The following is a 13,912-nucleotide window of genomic DNA, read 5'->3' on the forward strand; positions in this document are numbered from 1 at the left end:
ACAAAAGTACAGGGGTAGGAGGCATGTCCTAGCAAAAAGTACAAGAGAAAGAAAAAGTGTTTTGGCACTTATAACAGCGGAACTGAGAACTAAGGATGTAATGTTCCAGAAGTCCCACAGCGTTTGTTTGAAGAGTACAGGAGGGCAACAACTATTGCCATATTGCCAGCGGGTGTTGGCAGGTCTGTTGAATTCGTATCGTATTCTGACAGTGTGATTTCTCGCACGTTTTCATCCACGTATTCTTTAATCTTCCGAGACACAGGTGAAGCCGTGGATGTACCTCACAGGCAGAGGAAGCTCATACTCCATGTATACCGATGAATATAAGTGACTCTTACTGATGTACGCTACCTGTTCTCTGTTATTTTTCGCATGTAACAAGTACGAGTGACATTCAAGTGCATGCAAGCATTTGCGGACGGAGCCTAAAGGCAGCTAGCTATAAACACGGCCTCCACGCAAGAGGTGGAAATGGCTCTGACACAAAAAGAAAAATCACCTTGCAAGTTTCTCTTGTCTCGCTGGTTTGTATTGCGTTGTAGAGGTGCACGAATGTTAGAATTCTTTTCAATAGTGAATCAAACACCCTTTCTTCGATTCGCTGAATGAATCAACTGTTGAGCACATTGAAAATTATTTGCCATGAATTGAATAGCTTTTATAATTTTTTTTTCAATCATATTAGAAAAATTGGTACGAAGTTCGCATAGCGCACGCCGCAGTTATCTTTGACAATCATTTCAATAACAGGTGCGCTCCGACAGCAAGGATCATGCATACTTCCGCGAAGGCCAGTACGTAACAGAGGATTCAGCGTCAAGGCGCTGTCTATTTGTGTGGTGCATGTGTTCATAATGCTCATGCATGGCAATCAGCGCCTTGCAGCAAGCTTCTGGCAGATTTAGCGAAACCTGCGTTGACGGCTGATCTCGGAATGCATGACTCATATATAGCTCTCGCCCCTCCTGCTCATAGGTAGAGCTTGTTTGTTGTATCACCAATAGAAAAAGAAAAATTCTTTGACTGTATGCCATATCGGTCATAGAGCTGATGTGCTTACTACGAGCTGCGTGATCGTTCATATATATGTTGTTTGATGGATATAGCTAAATCTGCTATGTAGTAACAGTGCCGTAGCGTAGCGCATTACCTTGGGACACATAACTATAGGCCTCATTATTCGTTTCGAGCGAACATTTGCACAAGCAGCGGATATTCTTTAAAACATTCGATTCATGTTCGATTCGGTTATAAAGTTTCACTACTCGTGTTTGATTTCGTCCACAAAAAGTTTTCTTTGCGCACCTAGAGTGCGCCGGATGGACCATAGGCCCTGCACTTGATACATGGGCGTCATTTGTGCATTGGATGAGCACTTTTGTTTTTCTGTAGAAGTGCCTATCGGTCGTATATGAGTCTGCAAAGGCAGTATATGCTATCACCAAAAATGTTCATGAAAAAAAAAAATTAACATTTATACTTGACGACTGTGCAGCTTTGCTGAAGCTTCGCAATGCAGGATGTTATTTATTATTTCATGCCACACTTAAAAAACAAAATGAGCTCAGGCGCTCTTTGTGCTAACTGATTCTGAAGAAGCTTCCCGTTCTCTCTACCCCAGTCAGGTGCGTTTTAGTATTGCATCATAAAACGCTAATTTCTGCCATTCCTGAGGAAATTTGGATGGGGGCACCATGAATTTCAGAATTCAGCTTGCTTCACACCAGCAGCTGCATCGCGCTTTCACTGCCTGGTCTGCGCTTAATAGGTCGAGAAATTCACCATTGTTTGAAGTGTTCCAAACAATTTGGGTCTGCGTGGTTTCGTGTACTTAATTCCTCAAGATCTTTATTCGAAAAAACACTTCTGGCACAAAGTCAGAATATCGAGAATCGCTGCATGTTTCCAAGCTCTTCGAAAAACGAAACGTGTGCTGACGTCCGCCGGACTACTTACCTCGCGCGTTTATCGCTAAGCTTGTTGACTTGACCTCAGTCAAATTAGCGTCGGTTGACGTTTTAGCACGAGGAATATGACTGTACATATGAGAACAGGGGGAAGACAAAAGCGAGAGGCGACAAACACAGCTCAGCAGTGAACGCTTTTCGAACGTTTTCATACGCTGAACGTCTCTTAGCCAGCCAACCAACCCTGTTAAATGGAGCATGGCTTTTACTGCATACACGTATCTAAACGGAGCATGGCTGGCCTATAGAAACAAGCAGTGGCGAGTGACAAAAACCCTCGACTCTGTTCCGGTGTTACTTGTATCTTCGTTGCGCGCCTCATCTTCTCTATCGAGAAAGTAAAGTGTAATAGAAGAAATAAATATAAGAAGTATATTACGCGGGTAGTTGCCAAACAAGCAGGAGTTCACCGCGAGCCACTGTATACGTCTCTATTTTTACTGATTCGGAATAGGTGACTGGATCTATGCGTTCGGAGACGTTTGCTATCGTAAATCGCTGGCGAATTCGCACACCTTTTGTCGCCTTTTCTGCGACTGAAAGTTAACCTCCGTGATAAGATCTGCGATACTTCTTCGTGGCCAGTTCAGACTCACGGAAAAGAACATGTTCTGCTTCGATTAACACGACCTGAAAAAAAAAATACCCGGGAGCCGGTCATTGGAAAAAGGCATGGGCTTGGTTATGACTGCAGATGGTTATAGATTGTCTAGCTCTAGGGGATCCTGGTGCGAAGCCCTGAAGAAAATAGCAGGCCCTACAGAGACTGCGTTGCTTGAATTGCTTGAAGAGCTCTTGTGTCGTGCACATAGTCGCCTATTTCGAGTCGGGCGGCACATGTAGAAGCGGCCTATATTAGGCCTTGTTCAGCCTGCGTTCGGTTCACTAATACACTAAGAGGGAGGGAGTATTAAGTCTATGCTTAACCATGTAAGGAAAACTGTATCTCATCCAGCAACAATTTCTTCAATTCGATCCCTAGTGCCGCCGATGCCCGTGCACCTCGCCCTACCTGGCGTGCGGCTTATATGGGTGAAATACCTGGGAAATGGGTCACCTATAGTGGACCAATTTAACCTGTGCCGGAGCTAACCTTGCACAATCAAAAAGAAAAAAAGGAAAACTGGCGTTATCATGACCAATATCACCACTTTCACATAGCTCCAGAGTTAACTCGTTGCTTCTTATATGCACGTGCTTCGATCACCACCAGACGAATGCGACTCCGTACAAGAAACTGATGCGCGATCATTAAGCCCAGCAATTATCCCGGTGCGGTCTTATTTCAATCGCTACAATCATTAATCCTTTGGCGACGCAATATATCAAGCTAATGCGGCTCTTTCTCGGCGTCGGCGGAGACTCGATGGACAGAAAACGAAAGAATGAAGGATGCGCAAGAGAGGCAACAACAAAGCTCCCAGCGTTTCGTAGCATTACAAATTCATTCGTCAGCAGTAATAACCGCCGGACCCGACCGAGGTGGGTAAAAAGCCTCGCCAAGTAACAAGACCAGATGCTCCCCAGGAAGAGATGCGCCCACAAGGACAGCCGCTCGCAATAAGCTGAGCGGTTCCCTTCTGTGCGGATCTTATACGGCTTCCGAGTCGCAGCAGCGGCGTTTTATAATAGAAAACTCGGGGGCTTCCGGCGTGTGAGCGCATCGGTGGAATGGAAGAGCCAGGTTGACGCCGCCATCGGTGTTGTGTGTCCTTCTCTCCCTGCTCGGTGGGGCCGGACGGAGACCGAGCTGGCCGCGCCATAAACGCATACAGGCGGGTGGGGGGTAGCCTGCGCTGCTGTAATGGCATTTGGAAAAAAACGATCGCAGAGAGCACGGAAGCGTGTATTGGATCTGATCAAATATTCAGTGCCATCAGAGTAAGCGCTGCCGCCACAGGAGTCGTTGCGTCCAGCGTCCTAAACATTGGCCGCCACCGCCGACGTCTCTGTTTATCGGCGCACCGGTTCGCGCTGATAACAGATTGTCCCAGTAACAGGACGCGACGCTTTTCCAGCGGACGCGCGCAAGAAGAAGGGGCCCCCGCGCTCTAGCGTTGCCAGGCTGCATGGCACGCAACCCCCCCCCCCCCCCCCCCCCCTCTCCCGTTGGGAGGGGAGCGTCCACTTGTTTGCTCGCTAAGCTCGCCGCGTGGCATGGACCCGAGCTCGGTGCAAACGTTATTTTTATAATGCAGCAAATCGCTCACAGCGAGCTGTCCAGTGTCGGGAAAGGTTTGGCCAAGCAGCGCTATATGCCGGCACGCTTTTCACCGTGTTTCGCCTCGCGGTTCTCTTCCGTGTGGTCATTTTCTTCTGCCTGCCGTCTTTTAGAATCTCCGGCTGGTGTCTCTGAGCAAACTATTGCGCTGAAAAATTGGTGGTAAATCTCAGTAAAAGGACTTTGCTTTTCGACGTGCTTGTGTGCGGGAGCTGAAAGTCGTGCGGAGTCCCTGCGTAGGTGATTGCCCAGCGCGTTTCCTGCTCTCTAATACTGTTGCTAACATGTCCTGAGTGGAACGTTTTACGTGGAGTGTACCTCGTTTGGTCCAAAAAGGCGTCGCCCTCAATTGAGAAAAACGTGTTGAAAAAGTACTTGATTTCGGATCGATGGGACGTAATCGTTTGTTGTGTCATTCAGCGTGGTGTCATGCCATTTCTCGTCCCACTTATTACCCATCTGGTAGTGAAGTTGCAGGCTAACTCGCTATAACGATTCGAACAGAATACATGTGTACGTCGATCCAACTGTATGCCGTGCGTGCCAGTGTCTCAAAGCCAAAAATTTTGTGAATGAAAAGGGGTTGCTAAAGGTGCTATCGCGTCTGTTCTTAAGGAGGAGCTTAAGAGTCTTCCTATATTTTTTGCTTGCTTACCACACTAAAAAACAGCACTCTATGGTTTGTACCTGGGCTCCAACCCAACCACAGCGGCCGTGTTTGAATGGAGGCGAAACGCAAAGGCGTCCGTGTGTCGTGCGATGTTAGTACGCGTTACAGGTCCCCAGGTGGTCGAAATTATTCCGAAGCACTCCAGTATACGGCAACCTGTTTCTCTATTTGCTCTTTCACTCCCACCTTCCTCCCTTCTCTTACGGCGCTGTTTAGCTGTCCACCGAGAAGTGTGACAGACACTGAGCCTTTCCTATATATATATATATATATATATATATATATATATATATATATATATATATATATATATATATATATATATATACTTTTTCTACTTTGTGTTTAATTCTCTTTCCCCTAAACAGATTACTATACAAATTATGTGATTATCGAAGTAAAAATTAATAAAAAAAAGACAAAGTACAATCCCCAATGCTTTCCTTGGCCTCGCCGACTGCTGGCTTCTTTCCTTCATATATATATATATATATAAGCAAATACAGTTACGCTTGCATTACATCAATTTTAAATTCTACGTTTCGACGTTCTCCTCCCAGCACTTGTATCAAGCCAGTTCGCGAAAGTCGAAACGGTGACGGACTGGCGTTGTTTGTTCGCATTTGCGGAAACGAGTACCCGTCGCCATTGGCAGGCGCTTACTTCGCCCTTACAACAAATCAGAAAAAAAAAAGTGTTCTGTTTCGTCTAAAAGAGAGCAGTCTCAAATAAAATCCCTTGCCTGCCTGACGCAGCCTATTCTAAGGCATTGCGTAAATATCGGTAGCCGCACCCATTAAATCTGTCTCGGCTGAAAATTTATAGGCTATAGCCTGCACCTTCTTTCCTTCGTCATACACACATAGCACGTTCGGACACCTATACTCGCCGTTGCTTCATACGAAAGCATTTATGTTGCCTCGAGCTCAATCCTCGCAGTAATTGCGGCGACAACACACGGAAGCGCAGAAGCATCACAGAAAGCACAAAAAATGGAGTGAGTTCAAGGTGGATGATGATGATGACGATAGGGATTTTCTCTCTTCTTCTCTGTCATCTGCCTTTTTTTACGTTTGCCCTTTTCTCTTGTTTTTTTTTTTTTTTTTACCACAAAAAAATGTGCATCTATGGAGGTTCTTCATGCATCTCTACCGATTCTTGACCGATCCCCTGGCGGGTGTGTGCCATATGTTGTGAGGACAACAGTGCGTATGCGCGCGTCCTTCTTTCGCGCAAGCACTGCCAGTCACCGTTATACATCTGTTAACCTCGCCACCAGCGTTCACAGTTAGGACAGCCCCACCTGCTATCATCAGTTTATCCATTCCAATTGCTCTCCAGGGATTACGAATAATATAAAAAAACGCCTGCTAACTATTTCCCAACCGCGCGTCTCATAGCCTGAGTCGTTTTGGGGCATCAAACCTCATAAACTAAACCATCGGTCTCAACCATGAGAGAAACGGCTTTGGTTTTGCGTTTGTCTCGATTCGTCCTTTTTTAACTATTAGGCCTTTTTTGTTGTTTTGCACATAGAAAAATGAGAAATGTCGCGTGGTGGCAGACAACATCATTTCTGTCAAACACCAAGTTTTAGCGTTCTGCAATTTTTCAAAAATTAGAGAGTACAATATCCCCCCCGTTCGATAATTTGAGCGAATCACAAAGTTTACCTTAAAAACAATTCGAGACGCATGAAATATGCTCTCAACTTTGCTAACAATTTCTAATAGTTTTCACGAGGTTCGAATAAAGCACTTTCCTCATGCGTAATGAACGCACATACGAGCAGTGCGGTGTTGTCCATCGAGGCCTTGGACGTCCAGCTAAGGATCGTCTACCTTTGGTGTGTGAAGCAGCAAAAGACAGCGGAGAGACCAAGGGAGCCGACCAACCTGCTTGTCACTTTCCCATTTCTCATCCACCTTTTCCCTTAATAAATTAGTGCTGTGGCGTGGTCCGTTCGTGTGTCAACGTTACTAACGCTCATACCATGCGTCGGAGAGTGCGAGACGTGGTAGGGATTGGGGAAGCAAGCAAACTTGGCCTATAGGTGCCGCATTTTATGAGGGCATGGCTCATTCTAAGCGGTCATCGTTCTCATGTCGTCAGGCCTGACCAGTTCATTCTCTTACGTCATTATTAGCAAGAGGTGATTTTAGAGCGTTATTTCTACTGCAACACTCCTGAAGGTCAAATGACGCCGGGATTTGACTGCTGACGAGATAATGCAGTCGCTATATAGTGACGTATACGTGATTAACGACTGCCATCACCGGGGCAGGGCAGTCTTCCTGGGCGGGTCGCCATGTGTATACAAAATGTCGATGTCCAGCCTAATTCGGTTATGGCGAACCCGATGGGGACCCCTAAATTTCAGCCCTAACCACCACCAAAATTCTAAAGTTTGACCGCGGACCACTTAGACCAAAATCGGTGTTCAGCCTAATTCGACTCGGTGAACCCGATGGTGATCTCCAGATTTGGAATGGGCCATGCCCAAATTTGGACCGGCCACTCCAGAAATTTGACCTCATTCAATTTGTACCTCAATCGATGTGCAGTCTAATTTGACTATGACAAACACAATGGTGACCTCCAAATTTGACCTCGGCCGATTTAGATCTATTAGAAATTAATAAATTCATTTTGGAAATTCATAAAAGAATACAAATTCCTCGACTCTATATGACCTACGCACGATGCCGATTAGCAGACCGGTCTCTTCTGACGTGGGAAAGTACAAGTATACGTCACACATCTGCATTAGGTGGACGATTAGGCTTCTATCACCTAAGAGCAGACGCAATAACTGCTTTAACAGCGCCTTTAATTGCGCGATTTCTTAATTTTTCTCGTTTAATTATATACATTTTAAATTTTTTATTACTATAACATCCTTACACATCTCAAACACACTTCAGTAAATCATACGCACTGCTACGCGTTTACTAGGAGCCCCTCTAATACAGCATGGTTCTAGAACAACCTTTAATGACCTAAGAGTGTCATGCCCGCCCGTCATGCAGAAGGTTCCATACCTCAATGCGACAAATATTTATGCATTTTTCCAAAACACGTTTTCTCAATTCTGCGTTATGGTGACAGCGACTGTATACGTTTCGACCGAACGAGCTGTACTCGCTGTCGTGTAATGTACTCCAGTGCTGGCGTTTCCTTGGTTCGGGACAACGGCTAAGAGCATAGAGAATGCTAGAAAAAAAGTTATTAACGTTGAGGAAAACAAAATAATGAGTGCCTTGTTTTCAAACATTTTTTTTTTTCTATTGGCCCAGGAAATAATTCTTAAAAGTTTGGTGAGCATTTTCTTGTACTAGCAGTGAATATCAACCTGATAACTTAATTGCTTTTTCTCGCTACCCTTCGTACGTGCCCTTTGCCAGCGGAGAAAGCTTTAATCTAATAATAACACCGTAATCGAACCTCTTCCGCAACAGTCGGCTAAAGTTGTGAGAAACTATGTGTTGTCTGTTTTCCAAAATGCTCACTATTGAAGCAGAGGAAGATTAATGTGGTTATAACTGGATCTATATCATTTTCACTGTGATCGACGTTTCTTATACGCGGAAGCCGATTGGCTTCGCGCGTATTTATTGTGGATCCAAGAAGGAGCATGAGCAGAGGCGTAATCCGACAGCCGATTCCATCCCGACAGCGGGGCACGTCCCTCATTTGCGACACACCTCCGCGTCTCGCAACAACAACGAGAAACGAAAGACAAGAGAAGAGCAGAAACAGTGCTCTTAGCCTGCGTACGTATATAGCCGGAGCACGTATACCTTTGTCGAGCGTGTGCCCTCCGTAACTTGGCAACAAGGCTGTTACACGTCGGCTTTGTGCCACTTATTTGCGGATCGCAATCTTGTTACTTGTGCGTGTCTCACACATCGAAGCCTATATAGATAGGCAATGTTTCACGAAGCTGCAGACTCCGCCTCAATATGAGCTCTCCTTTTTTTCATTTCTCAGTTACATTTTTTTTTCTCTATAGCAAAAGTATGCCGATTTGGACGGAATCCCGCAGGTCTGTGTCGATACAAAATAAATATACGATCCGAGTTGCGGGTCCATATAGTATAGAACAACGTTCCACGACATGTGCAAGTGTATCTGAGCGCAGATGATGGTATACCGTATAGTGAAGAAGATGAGAAAGTTAGAATCTTCATACCTTGTATTCTAACGGCAAAGACCGAAATAAGAGGGACGAGCATTCATTTTAAATCCTATCGAGTCTTCGGCGCAAAAGAGCTAGCGGGACACGAGTCTCGAAATTGCAAAAGGGAAGCAAGAACAACCGCCGCTAAGGCTGAAAAGGCAGAGCCGTCTTTCCCAGACAAGCAGAGATTACGTAGCACAGATACGATGGTCAGGGCTCAAAGCTAGCTTTACGACGCTGGGGGGCACTGGAAAGCCGGCGGACTCTCTATATTTGTGATCAGCAACGTAGCTGCTGGTTTGTTTTAATGCGGTTAAAATCACTCGCGTTTCTAAGATGGAAGGAACGCAAACGGAAGTAAGGGATCGTGGGGATATCCGAAGCAAAACAAGACTAAAGAAGATTTAGTCCGGCTAGCTGCCAAAAAGGGATGCACAATGCCACACGGCCATAATGAAACGAGCCGCAAAACAAGGTAGCGGCGGGCGCTCGGCCGGGATGAAGGGCGAGCGTTGTAGGCACAAAACTGGTGGGGGGTCGAAAAAAAAAAAGAAAAGAAAAGGCGACTGAAAACAAAGGGGCGAAAGACAGATTGAGAAGCTGGCAAGCGCAACAAAGCACCCTAGATGTACGCCTCAGTGCGGTGCGGTTTAGCGTGAAACCGGCGCGCGAAGAGCAGCGAAACGTCGAGGTGGCGGTGAAACATGTAAAGAAACGCTACGATGAAAAAAAAAAAAAAAAAAAAAAAGTAAAAGCAAAGCCTGCCGCGAAGATCGGTGGCAAACAAGGCGGAGCGCCAGACCGCAAGAGAGATTGAGGGACGCGGGGCGAGACAGACGCGCGGCGAGATAGCGGCGGCGAGTTTGCTCTGCGTTCATCTTCTTCCTCCCTCGCGCAGTCGTCCCCCGTCTGGCGCCTCGCAAGCGGCTGCGAAAATCCTCCTGTTCTGTTGTTCTCACCTCGCCGCAGAGGGCTTAAGAAGAGAGGGGAATGATTTGTCTTTGAGCTCGGGGATTCCCCCTCAGGCCACAAATTAATTGCGGTCTATGAGGAGGACCGAAGAAACGAGAGGCGATGGCGCTGCACTGGCAGGAGGGGAGGAGAGGGGAACGCCGGCTGCCGCGAAGCGCTGCTCTTTTCCGCGTGTGTGTGCGTGCACACGCCCTCCTCGACCGATGAGAGGCCCGACGGTTCCTCCTCGCTGGTTCCGGCTGCCGGTGCTGGATTAAATTCGGCTCTCCTAGCGTACCGGCCCTGGCGGTACTCGGCTTGCGGGAAGCAGGGCGTTAACAAGCTTATTACTCGCAGCAGATTGGTAACACGGGCGCGGACGCTTAGGTCCGATTGCGCTGCCTGCGTGGATGGGAGCCCGCCTGGCTGTGGCGGCGATCGCTCGAGGTGTTGCCGGCACTCTGCTCCTCTTGCTGTGTATGAAGCTGACGCCTAGGCCGGGTGTACCGGGAAGCGTGCAAAGCTTGGCGGCCCGTATTCTCACCTTATGCTTTTCTTCGGTTCCCAAGCCTCGGCTTTTGCATGTACCATGTTGTGCGTAATCTGCAAGCTTCGAGGCGGTGAGATGTTCGGCGTCACGCAGCACACATTACGGGCCTTGAGGCATCGGGTGTTAATGACTGGGTTTTATTTTTAACAATGAGTGGTCGGTAAAGGTTTATTCGTTATTTGTTTTAAGCTGTACTCATCATTACGACTAAGCGCCCCTTGGACTGGCGAGTAATATGATTTAATTTAAAAATCACGAAATTATTGACGCCCGCCTATAAGTAAGCTTGCGAGCTTGCTTTCCGGGCGCGTTTTCCACCCCTCTAAGCAAGGCATCCAAATTTTTGTCATCGATCTATCTAAGGGTAGTCGCCCGATCCATTTTTTTTTCTTCGATAACTGTGAGAGCTCGCCTTTTGAACATTGATCCGGCCAATTCATTTAGCAAGTGGACATTTGAATGCATGCTTTAAATGTGCGGCTCCTAAGTTAGTCTCGGTAGATGGATTTTACTCAGTTCACTGCCTTCAGGCTGGCATTAGAACGGGGCTGTATTTATTTACTTCAGTTATACTGCCCAATTACGCATGCCTTCGGTGTTTTGAATAACGAATGTGGTGTAATCAGTGACTGTGAAACTTTATCAGTTTATTTCCCCAGATGTCGCCACGGGCTTAGAGGATAGTGATTTTTGGGGGCTAGTGCACGTATCAAATATATCATATCAGTAAATGAGGAACCTGCATATGTCGAATTTAGAGAAGAAAACTGAAGCGACAAACACTCGGTTTTATTGCTGTGGAGTGGAATGGAAACATTAATGAGACCATAGACGCACTGCAAGATATTCGCTAAAGTCTTTAGATGTCGAAAAAGAAACTGCAGTAAAACCATACTGAGTCATTCCTCACAGCAAAAACGACCTCCACGTGTTTACGCAAGACTGACAGCAGGTGGCTGGGATGGGAATGTATCAGAAATTTTCAAATACTTTTACGCAGGTCATACAAAGGCCACCAGAGTTCTTGGTGCGCCCACGTTTGACTTCTTCGCAGCTGCAAGAGGACGGCTGTTTCTTTTTTTTTTTCTTCTTCTTCTTCTTTTCGGGTTAAAAGGAAAGCTGACCAGTCTATACACCATGAATATTTGTTTGCAGCTAAACTTCGTTTATGGGTCATATCTAAATCCATTCTGTCAAGATTGCCAAAGCACCCTGGCCCAGAGACTGCAAGCCGAAAAACGATGGAGCCAGAGCCTCAGGAATAATTTAGCGGCACCGCTCTCCATATTGCAAGTCAGAGCGCCTGCAGTGGCGTAACGGTCTACTCCTTACGAACTGCGATGCCAGCGAAAAAAAGAAAAAGAAAAAAAGACGCAAAGCGAAAGTGAAGGAGACTGCACCTCCGAGAGAAGGGAAGTACTCCAATGCGGCCTCTTCACTGACCAAGGTCGCTGCACCTGCCGGTTGCGCACTTGGGCGCATGCGTTGTGCACGCATTGCTTGACTCGTCGAGAACGGCAATATAAGGCGGGATCACGACATGACGGCGGAGGAGGCCGCGCTGCGGAAGCAGCAAGCCGCGCTCGCGAGCCGCATCCGAGACGGCCATTAAAGCGCCGGGTCGGACAAGGCAGAGTCCGTCTCGGCCACCCTAATCGAGTTACGGCGAGGATCTCGGCGGCGCACCCTGCGACAGACTGCCACTCTCCGCGCGCGCGCGCCGCAGTCGGGGACCCGGGATTCGGAGACGCGCCTCGCATGCCCATCGCCCAAAACTAAGGGCCTGACGTGCGCTGGCGCGCTAATCTCGGCCCATTCGTTGCACGCAAGAGCGTTCATGGACACGTGTATACGCTGCCTCGCGCGACACTAAACGCCAGGAGGGGGCGCGTCCTGCCGTTGAGGATACCGGCTCAGCACTGCCAGTAGTGGCATAAGCAATGCGCAGGAGAGGGATGTTGCCGCTCTTGGCGGGCTTGTTACGTGCTCCGTTCACTCTCCGAAGTACTCCATCCTGAACAGAAACCAAAAGAGGTATATGGTACTTTGGTAGAAGAAAAAAAAAAAAAAAACTCTGATAACATTTAGCCCACACGCACATTTGTATGCCATCTCTGAGTCGAATGTAGTTTGTCAGAATGCATTCGCCGCTCTCCGTTTAGAAACAGGGGAATCCACGATTTTTTTTCCCCGAGAATAAATGCCCATATTTTTTTCTTTAAGAAATGCAACTTACACATCATGTACGATTGGCGCTGTCTATGAGTTTTTCCCTTCGTCCTAGGGCAAACAGAGGCCTGCTGGAGGGGTGTTTTTCTTTCTTTTTTCCTTTTTTTTTTTATGAAACGTGGTTCGCGTCTCTGCAACCACACCGTAATCGTGTAACAAGACTCAAGAAGAGACGGTACTGACCCCCCTGCGACCGCTCCGCCTTCTGCTACCGGCGCTCTCTGTCCTCTTTCCAGCCGTCCGCTCCCTGCCGGAAAGATGGCAGAGAGCGAATCTCGCTGAATTATTCGAAGTTTGAATGACAATTATAGGTGGATGCAAGAAAGACGAAGGTCGTCGTGGACATGCCGAGCTCTTCGGAGGCAAGTTGACGACAATCGGAAGAAGACTGGGCAGGTCATTAGAGACACCTGAAGGTATACAGTGTGAGTGACAAAGCTGAAGAACCAGTGAACAGTGGGAATAGTGAACAGGGCGGTGCATACGTATATGAGCTCAGCTCGTTCAATGCTTGTCACAGGTATAGCATGCAGAGACGAACGGAGGGTTATAGTCCGCCTTATTTATTATCCACTTTTGATATGACATGTTCTCTGCTTACGAAACTCCGCCCTTTGTGGGACAGCGGTAATTTGCTTCTGCCTAGTTTCTAGTGTTCCGGGATTTCATTGTAGATAGATATAGGTGGACATTCTTTTCCCTCACCCATGACAGCCCTCTGGATGTGCGCTCGGTGTGTTACGTTCGAGTGGCGCAGCGTGAATGCCGTCATTGTATGGGAGGGGGGAGTGAGCGGGGCCAGGACATGGGGGGGGGGGGGGGACTGAGATACCCAACCAGTATTTAAGAGGGATCTGAGGCCCCCTGCACTCAAATGTATAAGGACTGCATGAATACGAAGCAGGGTGCCAAATTTTATTTTTAAGGGGTTTTCAGAACATTTTTTTTATTATTTCTGCAATTTCGGCGTTAGTTTCAATGACAACCATTAACATATTTTCTGAAACCCAATCCACAAAACAATTATTTCTTCCTCTTGTATATAATTGTATAATGTGCGAAGCAAGCTACCAACCGCTTTCTTTCCCTCTTCACCTGTTAGAAACCCCCCTTCGATGGAGCCGGACTATAGCACGACGGG

At 47.2% G+C, this 13,912-nt stretch overlaps 1 protein-coding gene across 1 annotated transcript in view; it reads right to left on the reverse strand.

Moving 5' to 3' along the window:
- Positions 1-13,912, reverse strand: part of LOC146172395 (uncharacterized) — a 103,624-nt gene that overhangs the window by 70,635 nt on the left and 19,077 nt on the right. The window lies entirely within an intron of this gene.

This window comes from Amblyomma maculatum, unplaced genomic scaffold (assembly GCF_055883805.1).
Source record: "Amblyomma maculatum isolate TAMU_Amacu unplaced genomic scaffold, ASM5588380v1 scaffold_13, whole genome shotgun sequence".
NCBI classification, from domain to species: domain Eukaryota; kingdom Metazoa; phylum Arthropoda; class Arachnida; order Ixodida; family Ixodidae; genus Amblyomma; species Amblyomma maculatum.